The sequence below is a fragment of the Falco peregrinus genome, chromosome 4 (assembly GCF_023634155.1).
Source record: "Falco peregrinus isolate bFalPer1 chromosome 4, bFalPer1.pri, whole genome shotgun sequence".
NCBI lineage: Eukaryota > Metazoa > Chordata > Aves > Falconiformes > Falconidae > Falco > Falco peregrinus.
Genome location: NC_073724.1, coordinates 28193471 through 28211119, shown reverse-complemented (window position 1 = coordinate 28211119; position 17649 = coordinate 28193471).

Here is a 17649-nt window from a genome sequence, read left to right as displayed (position 1 = left end):
TGATGAGTCCAAGCTTCTTCTGTTCACGTTGGGAGTTTCTTAAGGCTTACGTTACAGGTTGAAAAGTCTACTGTGTATTCTGTTTAAAAGAAAGAATGAAAAAAGCAGAGTTGAAAAATAAATCCTTAAGTAAAAAGACAAAACTAAGAAAATTCCTCAGCCCTCCAATTAAGAGCCTGCTCATTCAGGCCTCGTGTGTTGCTAGCAGACCACACTGGTAAAACCAATTTTGGATTATTCAGACTTGAGCAAAAATTCTGTGAGTTTAGGGAGCCGGCATGAAAATCACTGGCAAAATTACAAGCTCCAGCAATAAGAAAATTAAATTAAATCATTACACAGAAACATAAGCACTGATGGAATTTCCACGTTTAATGAGGCTAGTATGGAGTTCATGACCCTTTATGAAAAGTGTGTTTAACAATGATGGGCTGGGCCATTGAGTGCCATTATTTATTTAAAGCCCTAAAAGAGAGGTTTGTCTTGCAGTCTGGATGAGTCTAATCAGCAATAAAAAAATGATAGCCTAAATAAAAGACATCTGCCTCTTTCAACCTCCCCTTTACTAACACCAGAGAAGAAAAAGAAAATACAAGTTTTGCAGCATTCTCATAAACTGAGCACTAGGCAGCTCTTGGTGAATGAAGGGTGGCGTTCATCTCCATCCGTGGATTATGGCAATGCTTTAGGGGATGTAGAAGAAGGATTATTTTCCTATTTCAACAACTGCTAAGGAAGCTATCAAAGTAGAAAGAGAACAGGTGAATTGGGGTCAGGGTGTACAAGAGAAGGAGCCACGTATATGGGAAAAGAAAGCAGGGCAGGAAGCCTCTGAGTTTAGAAGTGTGACAAAATAAATCCAAAATATAACTGATGATGCATTTAATGGTGAATAGCTGAAAACTAGAAAGGCTATGCCTATACTTGTAAGTTAAACGGCACTACTAAGGCACATTTCAGACTTGACACTGCCAGGCTCCATTCTTTACACCATTAAATTGTTAATGATCCCTGGTATAGTTCAGGACCACTTCAAGTAACAATACCCAAAAATTTCCAATTATGGTCCAGAAGTTAGCACGGATAGGCTGTTGGCATTCAGCAGCTTGTACTAGAGAGGAGTATGGTTTAGCAGTGTGGATGCAGCGTGTCCCATGTAATTCAGTAGCAGCACCAGGCAGCACTCCCAGGCAGTTTCAATTAATTGATCTAGATACAGCTAGACAGTCCATCTCCGTTGTTCCAGTCATAGGAGTTGTACCTGACCTCATTTCTGCTCCTGAAGGGCGAGAGCAGCAGGAGTTGAATTTCTGCCCCAAGTCACTGCTTGAGAGTGCAGAATACTGGCATTTGCTGCAGTGCCCAAATTATTGAGTTCTGGGAGTGTGGTCAGAGCTTTTACAAGAAATTAAAACCAGAAAAAATCTCAGCTGAATGTATCACAAGATTATTTGCATGGTCATTTTTATTTCATTTGGTTTACTTGGATTTTAGATCAGCTCTTGAGAACACAAAGTACTCTGGACTCTATATGAAGTCCTCAAGTGAAAATGTTATTAAAATAAATCTGAACTCTCCATTTAGGGAGTAGACAAAATCAAATCCAACACCAAGGAGAATCACTTACTTCAGCACTCATGGGAGAAGAGAAACACTACTAAAATAAACGCACAGTGGGTAAGCACAGCTCCGTACATTCTCTCTCAAACTGCATTTCTAGAGAAATATTAGCATTACTACTACTCTTACACTTGTTATGGAGAGCTGGGGAGAAAATCATCCTTGGCTTTCAAAAAAAATGTACTTTGCAGCCTTCAGAAGTTCTTTTTTGATTTTTAAACTTTTAGTGCTTCCACCTACCTCCCTTCTACATGCAGCCAGGACCTTTGGTGGAGCATTTATTGAAGAGGTGTATGTTACCCTGCCACATAAATACTGTTCTATTGACAGTTCCCATGCTAAATAAGCCTCTCTTCGGCTGTTTAAAATTCACCATGTAATAGTGTTTGTAGAAAGGTGCTAAAAAAAGAGAAGGGAAAAAAAAGGAAGACAAATGCTTCAGGCAAAGTTTCCATCATCTTCTTCTTACTGTAATTATCACCACAAAGCATAGCAAAAAAATGGTCCAGAGCAAAATTATTTATCTAACATGGTAAAATAACAAAGGTCTGATTTTCTGATATTCATCAGTATTAGTAAGAAAAAAGTCAGCTCCTCAGTATTTTACACCTTTCTCATAGTGTAAATGACAACACAAGATTCAAAAGAGTGGGGACTGATATATTAACCTTATTCCCCCCCAGACCCTGATCTTGACTGTTATCAATGTTCGCACTTCCAAGTGCGAACTCAGCTGTGCTGTTTTTGTCAGCATCTCTATTCTCAAGTGCCTCCATGCTGCAGGGGACAGTTTGCAGTTGACACAGTTTGCTCAGGAGTATGCTTTATCAGTATATTGTGCTGACCGTGGCCTCTCGTCCCTCTTTAAAAAGCACAGAGAAACATCTGTGGAATAAGCCTGATTTTCTGAGGAGCTAGAAGTTATTACTAAGAGAAGCAAGGCAAGAACAGAGAAAAAAGTAGGATAGGTCCAGGAGGGGACATAGGAGAAAAACAAGCCCTGAGCTGCTGTGCTTTTTATAGATGTAGAGGGATTACCATTTAAATGTTGATGTTTGCCAAAGTAAATCAAATATTTATTAAGGAAATCACCTGCTTGGGTGGAAAACTGGAGCTTTGCAGAATCTATGATGCACTTACCCGGAGCAAATGGAAATATTTTTTTTTTTAATGATCACCCATTAGAAACAATAAGAAAACCCAGAATTTGACACAGCATAGCCAAAGAAATTACTCTGCACTGCAACATTTGGAAATAGCCCAGGTTTTTCAACATTTTATATCTAATGTAGCTCATCTTCCCGCTTGTACTTCTAAATTAGCTGCAGCCACTACTACAGGTAATGTCAGTGAAACAGGTTGTGTTGCGCAATATTCTGATAGGGGTAAATCTGCTCTAGAGCAGATTATCTTGCACGTGCTTGCTGCAGTGCCTGATTCTACCTGACTGAAGTATTTAAAAAAACCCAACAAGTATGTCCTTGCCAGGAACCATAATCATCTAAAAAAATTCTAATTGCTATGTTTTTTTAATATACACAAAAAAAGAATCGTGCCTTTTTAGTCTGAACGCCTTTACTGGAAAAAAACTTCTGTGAGAGAAATTCCCAGTGTTTGTTTCTTTGAAATAGACAGGCTTTATCAATTATGCCCCAGTAATATCCCTGCTGCAGGCAAACTCTTTAGAAACCAGAAGGCAGAATACAAAGAAAATCAAATGACAATTGCATAAATGTCTCTTTCCTGTTACCCAGACTGGAAACCCATCTGTTCCTACAGATAATTCTGTGAAACTTTTCCCCCAGCTAGTTAGGTGCAGAATCACCTTGGGGTTTTTGTCTATATGTGAGAGCCCCCAAACTTGACATAGGAACAAACATTGATGCACTTCTTAGAAAAGGCTCAGGTCAAGGGTATTTACGCATTAGCTATGTATCACAGAGTTTTCAAGAACTTGAAGAGCAGGTGAAATTTAACAGGACTTTGGAAAAGAAATAATTTTCTATGGCTGTTCTTCTTTGATGTCATTATTTCTTGTAGTTTCTAGTTTAGCTTATTTGTTATGTTACTTAGCATGATCATGAAAGTTCTGTTGTTCATGGTCAAGGAAACAGCTGTGAACAGCTGGCATATTTTATGATGAAACTTATTGCAAGGTTGTACAATAATTCGTGTGAATTACCATCAGAGCTGAAAATTTTCTCTTGTCAATGTGAGCTGACAGATTTTTTGTCTCTGACCTATAACAGCCTACATAAGGACTGGACATTTATGTCACATTTAGAAAAGTATGAAGAGAGAGTGGCAAGATGACCAGTTTAAAGAAATTAAACCACTGCAGAAGTTCACTTGTCAAAATGTGTGACAAGAACAGATTTGCTGAAAAATAGAAGGCTGTTATTTATACAGCTACAGCAACAGCCTTAAGTAGCTGACAACTATGTTTCCAAAGTCACTTAACATTTATATCAGGATCCCATTTCTCTTTTCTGTCATTAGCTTGTCTACCCTCCTGCTTCCACCTCCTTTATAAATATGGTTACCTTTACTCAGCCCTGTTCTCCTGCCCCTCCAAACTGCAGACTCTCTCCCAGCCCTTCTAAATGTAGCAACTCTTACCTCTTTTTTTCCAAACAAATCCTTGCAGCCCAAGCCATACCATCTGTGTCCATCCCAGCTCTTTGCATCTCAGTCAGGAACGCAACCTCCTGGAGAAGTTTCTGGCACTTTTCCTCATCCAGACCTCAGTATCTTCTCACTTGTTAGCCAGCTCCCTCCACATCTACCCAGATCACCCCAAAACCCACCCTTTCACGGGTATCACTGGGACTTACCCTTTCTGCTTCCATTTCTGGTGCCCCACTAGCCACATCAACATCTCCCAAAAGAAGCATGTGCCCCTGCTACCACCACCTCACCACCCCTACCTTGCCCTTGCACTGCTGGGGTTGTCCACTCTTGCCTGACTTGAATCTCTTAAATAAAAGTGGTATTCACAATGACTTTTAAATGGTTTATGACTTAATATACTTTATATTATTATCTTCCAAGCTCTGTCATCAAAATTCCTGAAGCAATAGAGAGAGAAAATATTAAGAGAAAAACTTCTGGCTGTGCACCAGCACAGCCCAGCTAATATTGTGCTCCTTCTATTTTTCTTGTTTAATGAAGGTTGATGGAATATGGCCCCATTGTATACACGTGAAAACTGTATCTCATTAGTTGATAACCCTAATAAATGTGTCAAATACTATGACTTGTATTAATGTGCTAAGGAGAGATTTCTATAATCATTACAAGATAATGAAGACATTGTGATCTCAACTGAAACTATTCTAGGAAGATTAAATGAGCCAAAATTTATCTAAACTAAAAAATTTGAAGACTATGTGTCTTGAGAGTTTGAAAAATGTAGTCCTATGAGCAATGTCCAGGCAACCTAACACAATGAATTTTGAATAGTATTTAGATGCCAAGAAAAGGCAGATCACTCTATTTCAAAATGAAAAATACCAAATTACAGATTTCTGTAAATCCTAGAGCAATGAGATAGTAATAAGATAAATGAAACTAAAGGAATGAAAGGGGAAGAAATCAGTTTCTTAGACCCTTATGATACAAAATTTTGCACGCAGCTTTTCTGGTTTTATCAGCATTTTTCTGGGACGCGCATACTGTTGTTTTTTTCTTTTGGGTCCTCCACCACAACTATTTTGATTGTTTACTTTCTCTGAATTCCTGACTGATATTGTCTGAGGTTCAAGGAATTCTGTGAAGATGTTAGCATATGCTGTACAGCACTTTTTCACCTAGAAAGGCATGACACTCTGGGAAGAATGGGAAGAACGTGCCTATGGGGAAGTCCAAGCAGCGTCCTAGAAGTCTTTTGCCTTTGAAACTCACCTTTGGGGACACCAGCTCCTGACCACAGGAGGTGCTCTCACAGAAGCATTGTCTTTACTCGGAACAACCTCACACAAGAAGACATGTGTTTCCCTTGGCCACTTTTCCCATCCTACTGTTTACAGAACCAATGGTGAGGGTCCCTTTGAAAGCAGCAAAACGTGCTTTGAAAGCAGCAAGACTGCCCATCTCCAGGCTGGATTGATAACCAGTGAGAGTGAGTAGCCCTACACATTATCACTATTCAGCATAGTGTGTGTTGTACGACTCACTACCCTGTCTTCACTGCAGGTGCAACCATCCTTGGTAAAAGTATGAAAGTGCATCAAAAAGGCAGTTTTTCTTCTAGCCAACAAAGTGATCAGAGGTACCCTCAGGCTAAACAACCCCTGGAATTCTCGTATACAAAGTTAATGAAAGTATGTAGTCCAGACTGCATCCTGTTAACAACCCACAGGGCTGGCACCAGACTGATGCATCAAAAATTATTTATTGTCCAAGCAAGCAACTGTGTGTGGTAGAACAAACTGTTTTGAGGTTCACCTCATACTCAAATAACTCGGACCATGGCACTCGGCATAGATTCCAGCACCACATGCACCAACAGTTGCCATCTCCTACTGCTGCTCTACAAATATGCTGTCATGCTGCTGCCTTTTCCTCCTCTGATGCTCACGCTTGCAAGTAAACATGGCTCTCCTTTTGCTGTCTCCTGTCTAATCCTCAGTATTGGCTCACTGGTACACCTTCTGAAGCAGTGGAGATGTTTCCACTGAGGCAAACGGCTGAAGTTCAGAGTAACTGCAGCTGCAAAGGTGGCTGCCTTACCTGAAGACTGATGCGGTATTGCAAAGATGCTACAGAAACTGCCATGATCTTAGCTGAGGACAGCTTGGCTTCCTTAATGATCACAGTAACAGCAGGTCATAACTGTTCTGAAAGAGGATAAAAACTAGAAAGATAGTTGCATTAGTTCATGATAATATCTTCTGAAAACCTAACATGGTTAAACCAATAGTAATAAAATAAGCATTGGCAAATCTGTACAAGCTAAACCAGGCAGAAGCATTCTGAGAAGGATTTTCAGTGTTTGTAGTCTCATAAATTGATTGTTATTTCCTAGGAATAGTATTCAAAATAACAAAAAAATCTCAACTGAGGAGTTTTATGGTGTCTTCATAAACCTTTAAAATAACAATGCAAATGGACAAGATTTTTTTTTTTTGGGGGGGGGGGTGTTAAGTGTATCACAGAATGCTGATGTGTAGAGTGGAATTATTTTCTAAAGGAATAAACCTCTGGAACCACCTCTGGATCTATCCATTTATGTCATATTTTATCACATATTGTATTACATCTGCATTCAAACACCTTCCAACTACTTACAATACAAATAACAAACTCCATCTCCTTTCCCACAATAGGACTACATTCATATTAATTTCCATGCTAGCAGGTTAGTTGGTTTGTGTATCTGGTGTCTGGATAGTATATATCATAGCTTGTCCCTGGGTACAAAATACAGTAAGTATGATAAGAAATAACAGAAGTGAAGTAATAGCTAGTTTATCTGGTAATATTGTAAGTATATACAAGTCTGGGAAATTCAATGAGTAAATATTGCATTTGCTTTTGAGAGTGAGCATTATTTATCACACCAGCATTTCTCTCATTTTGTAGAGGCAGATTATCATCTCTACTGAAGATTTCTTGTCACACTGGTTCAACTCCATATGCATCTCCTTGTAAGATAAACCTTCCATGAAATACTGGTAGTGAGATTTTGATTTTCACAGTCATTTAATAAAAAGTATTTTGTTATTCATTCTATAGGAATCTCTCTGGAAATAGCAAGCTCTCTTTTAACAGGGAGATGCGTCAGTTGTAAATGATAGGATACTAAACTGGGAAGATAAAACTCACAAAGAGCTTTTAAATTAACAGAATAGATGAACAATTGATAATTAATTATTTGGGAATTAATGCCACCTCAATTTATCATTGAATATTTACAAAAGCAGTAAATGCACTTTGCCTTTTCTAGTCTTTATAGGGTCACTACTGAATGCTGTATGACTGATATAGTCAAATCATTAGCCCTTCATTGACTTCTCCATGAAAACTGTATGAACGAAGATGTCAGTAATAAACTAAATGCTCAGCTTCTTCAGGGATAAAAGAATCACAAATTTCACAGCTTGTGCCTATTACTTTAGTGTGACTGGCTGTAAATGGTTATGCAATGATTTATGGAATCTCTGTACGTATAATTTAAAAACAGCTTGGTATTATGAATTCCCTGCATTTAATTTGTGAAGACTGCAATTTCACTTCATAGACAAAGTGGTCTTCCCTCTCCATTGGTTGTTCTATCTCCTTCTTTTTATTTGGTACTGAAATTCCCAAGGATGCCACTTCAGGGCAAACAGCTGAGCAGTGATACCATCTTTCTGAGAGCATGTGTCACATAACCTGTTACGGAGACATTCAGCAGCTATTCACTGCTAACTTCCTCACTCATATATTCACAGGTGCAGCATCTTAGGGGCATTAACAAGGCCCTTCCACTACCATGGTCACTATGTGCACATCACATACATCACTTCTAGCCATGCGGTGGGACTGTGCACATGCACCAGGTCTCCTAAGCGACTTCACAAGCACATCTCAGACAACAGCAAGAAGGCCCTGAGCATGTCAGCTGCAATAAATACATTTCATGCCCAGTTTCATGATGGAAAAGTCCACTGAGTCTTCAAGAGGAAGAATGGTAGGGAACAGGCTGTGAGCTCCCAGAGCAATTAATCCAGTCCATTTCAGGCTGTTTGCCCATCTCCAAGCTACCCCCAGGAAAGAAGGAGTCAGCATGCAGTCCACAGACCAGCTAAACTCTTTTAGTCATTAAATTTTTGTCATCCTCTGTTCACATGAAAATTTAATGGGACAAAACGTTCACTATCTCACTGGCCAGCTCCTTTCCTAAACTTAAATTTCAAGAGAGAAGTAGTGAAGCAGGGCATTATTGAGTGGGGACACAGATCGTCTGAGAAGGCCAATGAAAGTTTTGACACAAGGAACTTTGCTGTGAGAAGCAGAGGTGGGTCCAGGAGAGGAAGCAGAAAGCTAGCTACATGCCAGAGCAGAGACCTGTAAGGAGAGGAGACATCATTGCTGCAGAATGAGGGTTCTGGGCACTCCAAGCCCAAGAGCAGTTCCAGAGCAAGGAGAAAACTGGAGTATGGGTGTACGTGAAGACACTCTGGTTCTAATTTCTTGTGCAAGGTAATGTAAAGAACTATCATTTTCTACAACACTTACCAAAACTGCATACCCATCCAGTCAGAGCTCTGAGAAAGGGTAAACTGCACGTGAGGGACACCAAGGGATCACCATTGCCCCTGACTAGTTCAGGCTTCTAGGCATTAAAGCCCTGTTTCTGAGAAAGATGCCCAGGCTTCATTTAAGAAGTCTGTTGAAGAGACCAAGGAAAGAACACCAGAATTAGTCAAGTGGCAGAAAGCTTAAAAGTACACAGGATCAACAGGAACCAACCCAGCAGTGTGACATGTACCTAGCTTCTTTAAAAAGCTTGGTTCAAAGTTTATATTTTTGCCTCCTCCAGGATTCTTAGAATTTAGCTGGAACTTCAAGCCAGAATCTCAGTCAAAGGCAACCCAGATAATGAGACCCAGAAGCAGCAATTAATAAATACTCAAAGGAACATACATTTGCTTTCAATGTTACAAAATCAATTTCTGTACAAAGATATTTTATTTAAACTTATCAAAAATATTTTGAGAGTTTCCAACACTATTCAATAAAATGTTTGCCATATCCTGAGGTTCTCATTCAACTTTTATTCAGTTTGAACCCAGGACTGTGGAGAGAAAATGAATCGAAGCCTTCAGGATTTGATGCTCAGTGTGAATTTGCGTCTCCCAAATCTGCAGTATCTACATGTTGCATGAAGGCCACTCCTTTGGGCTTCCATACAGCTACGCTCTCCTGGAAAACCTGTTTTGTCTGATTAGGGAATTTTCGGTGGAGGAAACCTGAGGGGTATATCCATTTGTCTGAAGTTTCTGGACTGCAGTATGTGAGGAGGCTCTTAAAGTTCTGTTGCCTATGCATAACTCAACAGCACCTGCTCAGCTAATTTTAGAACTTAGTTAGGGCTGCTGGAGAAGTAGCATATTTGCTGGAGAAAAAAATCTCATACGTCCAAGCTGCCTTGGTTTTCCTACACTGAAGCAAATCAGCAGTACCCCCATAAATAGTGAATCTGACCTTTCTCAATAGCAGAGGCCTTGCTGCGCATTTACCATACAATGTATAAACATACTTTTCTGACATTTCCAAGACTCAGATTTCACCTCTCCTGCCCAGAAGCAGAAATCAGTTCCCCATAGATCACCAACAACTAGATCCCATGGGCGAGAGCTGAGAATATACTGAAGGCAAGGCTGACATGACTCACCCCTCTCAGTCCTCACACAAATTTTCTTGAGGAAAGCTGTTTCCCTTCTTGTGCCCCCATTCCTAGGGAGATCCTGCTGTGGTGGCTCCCCAGGTACTTCTGTGTGAGAACAAACTACAACGAGAACAATAGCAAATGTTTCTATGAAAACATCAAACCAGGAGAGCATTCTTACTGAAGTAACATAATGGAGGTAATTATACAGAAGAAATGGATCCAATTCATGATTAGACAAATAAAATAAAACAAACTGTTGATGCTCAAAATATCTAAAATTTATGAACTTACCTATTCTTTTTCATAATTACCCATTTCTAGTCAACAAATATGCAATTTATTCCCCTAAGTTTCAAGTCACTTTGCCTGTTTTTTTTTCCTCTAAGTTGGCCAAAATATTTGTCTGGAGCATTGCAGTATCTCTGGCAAAGCCAGCAGAATGGCTTGCCAAATAATGTCTGTGGACACATACAAAAGCTGGAATGAAAAACAAAATGTTGATGCTGGCCTATAAACAGGAGTCGGGCTTTCAAGGTCAGCGAGAGATAAGTAGTTTGTTCTTCTGGGGGTAACTATTAAGCCTCTGAGGCTTAGAAGGGAATTAAACCCAGATGTCTCATTTTCTAAGGAAGTGATGTACTCAGCAAGCTATTCTGTAATCAGAGAGGGCACGTTCATCATGACTTTTCATTGCCACCTAAAAGAGAAAGATATGTCATTTTTTGAAAGAAAGCTGCAGATAAGGATGTCTCCCCACTGTGGTTTCTCCACCTTCTTCTCACCTACCTTTGTACCAGTACAAAGGTTTTTCAGGTAACTCTCTGGGGCACCCAACTGCCTGCCTGGGTTGAACAGAAAACCTCAGACATGGCTTTCAGCTTTGGAGCCCACCTCGTGGATTAAGCACCTAAAAGTCATGCTCTGTTGCTTTATTACATCTGTCCTTTTTCCACTCTCCTCCCTGTTAGTCAACTCCTGAGAGTCAGTTTCAAGTTTCACAGATATAATTTTGACACCTAAGGAACTACTCCGGAAGACCTCAGGAACCCTGATACTAAAAAACCACATGTAGCTCCTCAGCTACAGAAGACTTATAAGCAGTTCAGATGACGCTCTTCCATCAAAGACATACTTCTCAGGATTGTGCTGGCCCCACAGCTGGTGGGTCATCAAAATCCTTGGCTGCTAGGAGAAGCTGCTGAGACTGACTTTGCTGGGTTGCAGTCCACCTGTGCAGCTAACTCAAGAGCCATTGCCATCTCCTGTACTTGCATCCAGAACGTTCTGTAGCTCTTGGAGCAGTGTAAGAGGCATTTTGTCATTCTCAGTCCTCTGGAGGCTGAGCATCACATTTGCAGGATGAGGCAGCCTTCCCTTATTTGGGGCAGGTCAACACAAGTACACCACTAATCTATATTCTGCACTGCTGCTCAGTGCACTTCTAGTCTCAGTTCAAAGTATCTGTGACTAAAGTCTTCTATAGCAGAGGATGTAGACCACACAGAGAAAGCCTTTTGCCTCCTCAAAGTCCCCTTGTCGCAGGAAGATCGGTGAGCATGCTGTGGTCTGTCTCAGGATCTGGGTGCTATTATGTGTAGAATTACCATCACCCAAAGTACTGAGCACAGCCATTTGCAATTGTGGAAATTCAATCATGAAAACAGCATCAGTGAGGCAGTCTGCAACAACTCAAAGTGAGAGTGAGCTATGTCTCACAAACAAGCAGCCAGCATTAACAGCTGTGGACACAACAGGTAGATACAAGGAATAATAGAAGAATGGAAGAAAAGAAGAAAGATGATGGAGGGCAATGCTAATAAACCAAACAGTCTGACAAAGTACATAGCTGAGTGATTTTAATTGAATTCAAAATGTTATTCAGCACTACTGTGACTAACCTCTGGTCAATGGAAGGCTAATTTTTAAGGTTAAGCAGAAGTTATCATATGCACAATAATGAAAAAAACCCTGATTCCAAGCCACAGTATTCGCACAAACTCTTTCAACACATAAACGTCTATTCATTTTGGCAGAATCTGTGTACCCATATCTCTTAGGCAGTTCATGATACTTAAAAGACCAATGAAGAAATTCAGTGTACAAATAAAAACAATAAAAAGATAAAAATTATTTTAGGAAGCCAGCTGTATCCCTAATATGCCATGTTTGTCAAAGCAGAAAAATAAAACCAAATCCAACCCTCTATTAAAATGCTGAATGTTATTTAGATCACTGGTCATAAATCATTTGCAAAGTCTTACAACACTAACATACAACAGAGTGGATTAAACATTAGTTTGGGGCATTCACTGCCCCAAAGTGACTGCATTTAAGTGACTGCATTTAAAGCACATCTGACATCATTGATGAGTTTTCTGAATTAAAAATAACTGAAGACAAATGTGAAACGATTCCATTTTTTTCTACATAAGAGAAACAGCACAATGTAATCTGTATTTTCTAATTTAAAACTTTAAATGCTACTGCTGTATAATAATACCAAAATTAACAAAGATACATAAAATAAGTCCAATTACTAAAGATCCACAGAATAAAATTCAAAGACAAGATGAAATTGTATCATTATAATGTTATATATTGTGTGTATACTGTATAAAATTGCCACATAAAATTCTGATCTAAATCACTGTAGGGTGCTATGCCAAAGGCTCCAGCGTTAATCCTCCAGAAGTGGAAGTATAAGAATTAGCTGAGTGCTCAGTCTTGTTTTTGTTTTTCAGACTCTGGAAATCCGGATGGCACAAGGTCCCATTGTTAGCTTTCATGGAAAAGGGGGACTTTGTGCTATCTGCAAGGTAAGAGAAAACAGCATATTTTAGCAAGCCAGAGGTACACGACTCAGGACTGTTTGGCAGATCTTTTACTCCACCAGAGGAACCAGTTCAGGCTCCCCAGTTCCGGAGCAGGGAGCGCTGCATTACCGTTTACACGACTGCCACCTCTTGGCTTCGGAGGGCTGTTGCCGTCTGTCAGCGGTGTCGCCGCATTTTCCTTCAACATTTTGTGCATTTGTCGTTTGTCGTGTTAAGATTTATCTGGCTAAACATACACACTTGCAATAAGAGCTCCTCGTGAGAATTGCTCCAGGATTCCTTGAAAATCAGTGCCAGAAACAAGCGGTTCTAGGGTGCGGCTCATTTCACCCCAAAGTAGATAACCAGTATGTCAGATGAACAGCACCCAAAAAGCATTCCTGTGCTTTGCTGGTGGCTATAATGGGATCTGAAGAGTGACTAGGTCAGGTGTAGAGAACACTGTCACATTGTAAGTAAGTATAGAAGGACAGCAAAAGGAATACCACCCCCTTATCCAGCAGAAAAAAGTCTTCAGAGGTGCTGCTGTTTTTTAATTCATTGACTTGTATCCACACACGAGGCCACAGGTACTACAGAAGAGAGGTATTAACTACATCTAACTTTGGATAATAATGATGACATTTGGTCCAGACGTCCAGCTCCATTTCATGTATTTTTTGGCAGTAAGGCTTTCTTTAAGATGCTTCTACCTCTCCTCCCATTCTGCCTCCAGTAGCCTGTCCCGTTCCCTTCTCAAAAAGTCAGAGTAAATTAAAGAGAAATCTCAGATGTAGTTTCCTGCACAAAAACACACATACACACAATCTCTCTCTCTCTCACTCACTCACTCCCTCACACCCCAGAAAGGGGTATCAAACTTTTCATATAAATTTTATGAATTGTAGATACAAGAGCTAGATCTAAGTAGGATTTTTTTTAATGCAAAAATAGAATTTGCATCATGATTGAAAATATGCCACAAATAGTGTAATGTTCAACGTGATTTTTTCTTATCAAAGGACAAGCAGAATCAATAATTCAGTGCTTTGGCCAGTCAATAATTAGTCTACAGTTCTAAAGAAAACTTATTTTGGATTATGCTCAACTCAGTAGAGTAACACTACAATAACACAATCTTTGTAAAATAATGGTCTACGTACAAATTTTCACAAGTTTAACAGAACCACATATTTGTGTATGACAGACGTATCCTTCTTGAAGAGTGATACAAGAAAAATGAGGTTACTGCCCAATTTCCGACTTCCTGTCATGGCTCCCCTGCACTGGAAATTATTATCCTTTCAGATCTGATGCCCAGAAAGCTCTTACCAGCTTATATAAGCAGTGAAGTGTGCTGCAGATTTAAACTTTCTACATCTTTTTTTACAGTCCTCTAGTCATTACACTCCTTGCTTCTTCAAGCATAAGTTAATTAAATTAATTGGCTAATTAATGAATCTGCGTAGCTGAGAAATGCTAAGATGTCTAAACTAGACAACTGCAAATGCTGTTTCTTATGAGGAAATTTCCCTACTCTAATAGGTGTTCTAGTCTAACATTTCACTCTCTTGCCAGGAAACATTATCCTTACTTACATCCTGGTTCGAGATTTATGTTGAGCCATCAGAGCAACACTGAAAGCTGCAACGAACGCAGCCGTGACAGAAAGTATTTCGAGGCACATGCTGCATTATGGGACACCATTGATAAAACTGATCAGTAAAACCAAACCTCCCCTGTGATGCTTCTGGCCCCAGACCTGGGAGGGAAGATCTCATGTTGGAATCAAGAGGAGCCATCCTTTCCTCACCAGTTTCTTTGGGAAAGAAATTGCAGGGTTATTCATTTCATTCCAGACCCAGTTTACATTTTTCGTGTTTCACAGGTGTAGAAGAAAAGGGTTTACAAACCAAGAATTAATGTGAAACTTTCCCTACTGTTGGGTTGTGTGAGGGATCCCATGAGGGGGTTGCCTTTAAAAGCAAACTTTTCTGCCAAGTTGCTCCTTATCCTCTGATAAAAGTGGACTTTCATGTATCTAAAGATCCACACAGGCTTTCATGGAAAACACAGCTCTTACAGCAGCAGGTATTTTGTGAAGTGAAAGATTCAGAAGTGATCCAGTGAAAGCAATCAGGTGAAATACGAAGAAAGAAACCAATCTTCAACAAGCAGAAAGTACTGATCTCACTACTCACAAAATGCATATTATAAGAGGCTTATTTAATGTGATAGATCCCATAAGATGCATAACTTTTTATGTGCTTCCACACAGACAACAACTGTGCAATTGCAAATATGCATAAGGCAGGTGGGTAGAAGAGAGTAAGTGGGAAGCAGTGAATGAAAAGAATGTACAATTCATAAGTGACATTACCCAAGAAAGTCATCCTTTAAAGTGAAATACTACAAAACTAAGAAAAGCACAATTGCATTTTCAAAATCTACACAGCAGCATCAGTAATGTGTTACTTGAAGTCTTTGCATGAGACTGATAACTTTAATAAAACCAACACACATGCTATACCTTTGTGCAGTTTGCCTTGATGCCTTTCTCCCATACGAAGTACAGCAGTTCAGCAGTAATGCATGCCTTCATTTTAATACATATGTAACCTAAGAATCACTTCATTGAGTCCAACCGAAGGTTTATCCAGTCCATTACACTGTCTCTGAGAGTGGCAGTGGCAGAGAGTCCTCAGGAATGAACAGGGCAAGCATTAGTAGACAGGGACTGCCTAAGCCAGAACTGTATCTTGATGGCTAAGAGATATTCCTTATATGATTTGCCCAATACCCTTTTTTAACCTACTGACTCTCCAAGTTAACCTAGATGTTCTGCTGTTCACAGCTTTCACCCATCAGTTTGCCATGTGTAAAAGCAAGCACCAATGTGTGAGCATAAAGCAGCCCAGACCTGTCTGTATGAATACACAAATCAGAGGTTGGCAATTGCATAATACCCCTCTTCTGTCTTAGAGACAGAGAGGCCATCGACAGATTTTTTGGCTACACACAGGGAAATCAAAAAACACTTGTGATGCAAGGGCTGAACAGGACCACAGTTAAAGTCCACTGTAGTATCTAGACTTCTCAGCTCTACACAGATGCCTAACTCCCACAGGAAACCATACAGTAGCTGGAGGAAAAGAGCACACAGAAGATGGAGAAGCTGCTAGCATTTTAAGAGGGATGATTTACTGCTCTTAACATGCTGAGAATGTTTAGCATATTTACCTAAACTCTTGCATTTTTTACTGCAGGGGCCATTATTGCCAGACTACCTCCACTACCACTCCTACCATATTTGTGCTAAAGCAGTAAAATGCTGCAACAAAGAAGTGTATACTTCTTTGAATTTGAGATTTTTATACTGATACCAAATAAAGCAATGTCCAATTTTGTCTACAATTTAGTCATCTGAAGAGACCAAATTTAATGGTATTATCCAAATGCTGTTGATGAAAAAATGTACACCCCAATGGGATTACCAGCTACTACACTGCCATGCAGCTTGGTGGGAAGGTGGTCACATTCAGTACACACATACACATTGGTTTAGATCTATCCAGTGTAAGTATCACTGATTAGACATTTCAAAGTGATAGGTATGTGAACCAGTCCATTGTTGCTGTTGCTGGCATAAACAGAAAAAGGATGATCTCAGGAATTAAAAATATACCAGGTAGAAGACACAACAGCCATAAAAAAGGGACTGATTCACATCTTGACTTATTGTGCCTTCTTGCTGCCTGTTCTGATTTGAACATTCAGAAGATTTGGCTAGTAAGTAATGGTTGGTTTGTTTGGTTTGTTGTTGTTGTTGTTGGGGTGTGTTGCATCTGTATTCGTCATAGAAGAACTTGGAGAAGCTCCTATGTTAGCATGTTGAGAGGTGCATTAGAGGATCTTTCTTACCTGAAGTGTTTGTAGAGCAGGTAACAAAACAGAGAAATTGAGCAACAGCAGATCTGCAGGGCCAGAGAGTATTTCCCCAAGGAAAAAAGGAACACAAAACTGAATTAATCCTGAATTATTCTTGAACTCAAGTATCAACAAGTTGCATCAGTTAAAGTTCTCAGTACAAGAGCACAAGGTAGCTAACTTGACAGCAGTAAAACAGGTTCCTGAAAATATCCAAAGATCTTATGAACTATTTAATCTGATACCCATACCAGGCAAATTAGTAGAAATTACTTCAAAGAATAATTTCAGTAGACAAGTTGCAGATAAATGTAGAAATTTCCTACATGAAGGAGACTCAGTGTGTGTTTTTTTAAAAGTGAAACCATGTTCCACAATGGAATTTTTTTAATTCAAGCAGGTAACAAAGGGAAATTGTCTCATTACGGTCTGGCTGGGATTTTCAGCAGGCAAGCAGCTATGGCAATAACCACACCAGGAGAGCTGAAAAATGGGAATAAAATGTGGGTTTCTTGTACTGCTAGTATTAATTAAAAGTGAGGAAAGTAAAGAGGACAAATAATTGCTGGCTCTGACGGTGAAAGGAGCCCCGGCTCACTCTGCACAGCCTGTCCATGAGTTGTCTAGCACAGATGACGGGATGGCACAGACGGGTGAGCGTACCGTGCTGCGCAGTGCGGTCAAGCGGAGGGGTTTCCTGGCCACGAAGAGACATACAGCAGCGTTACAGCACCCGACAACGGCAGGCTTTTGTGTAAAATGGGAAAAAGCAATCCCTGCTCCACGGGCCATGACAGGCCCCGCAACGGACTGCTCACACACAGTCCCCTGAAAATACTAGCTTAGTAGCGGTACAAAACCTGAATAGAAAGTTTAGGAACTAATTGGGAGAAAGAATAGTAATCAGGGGAC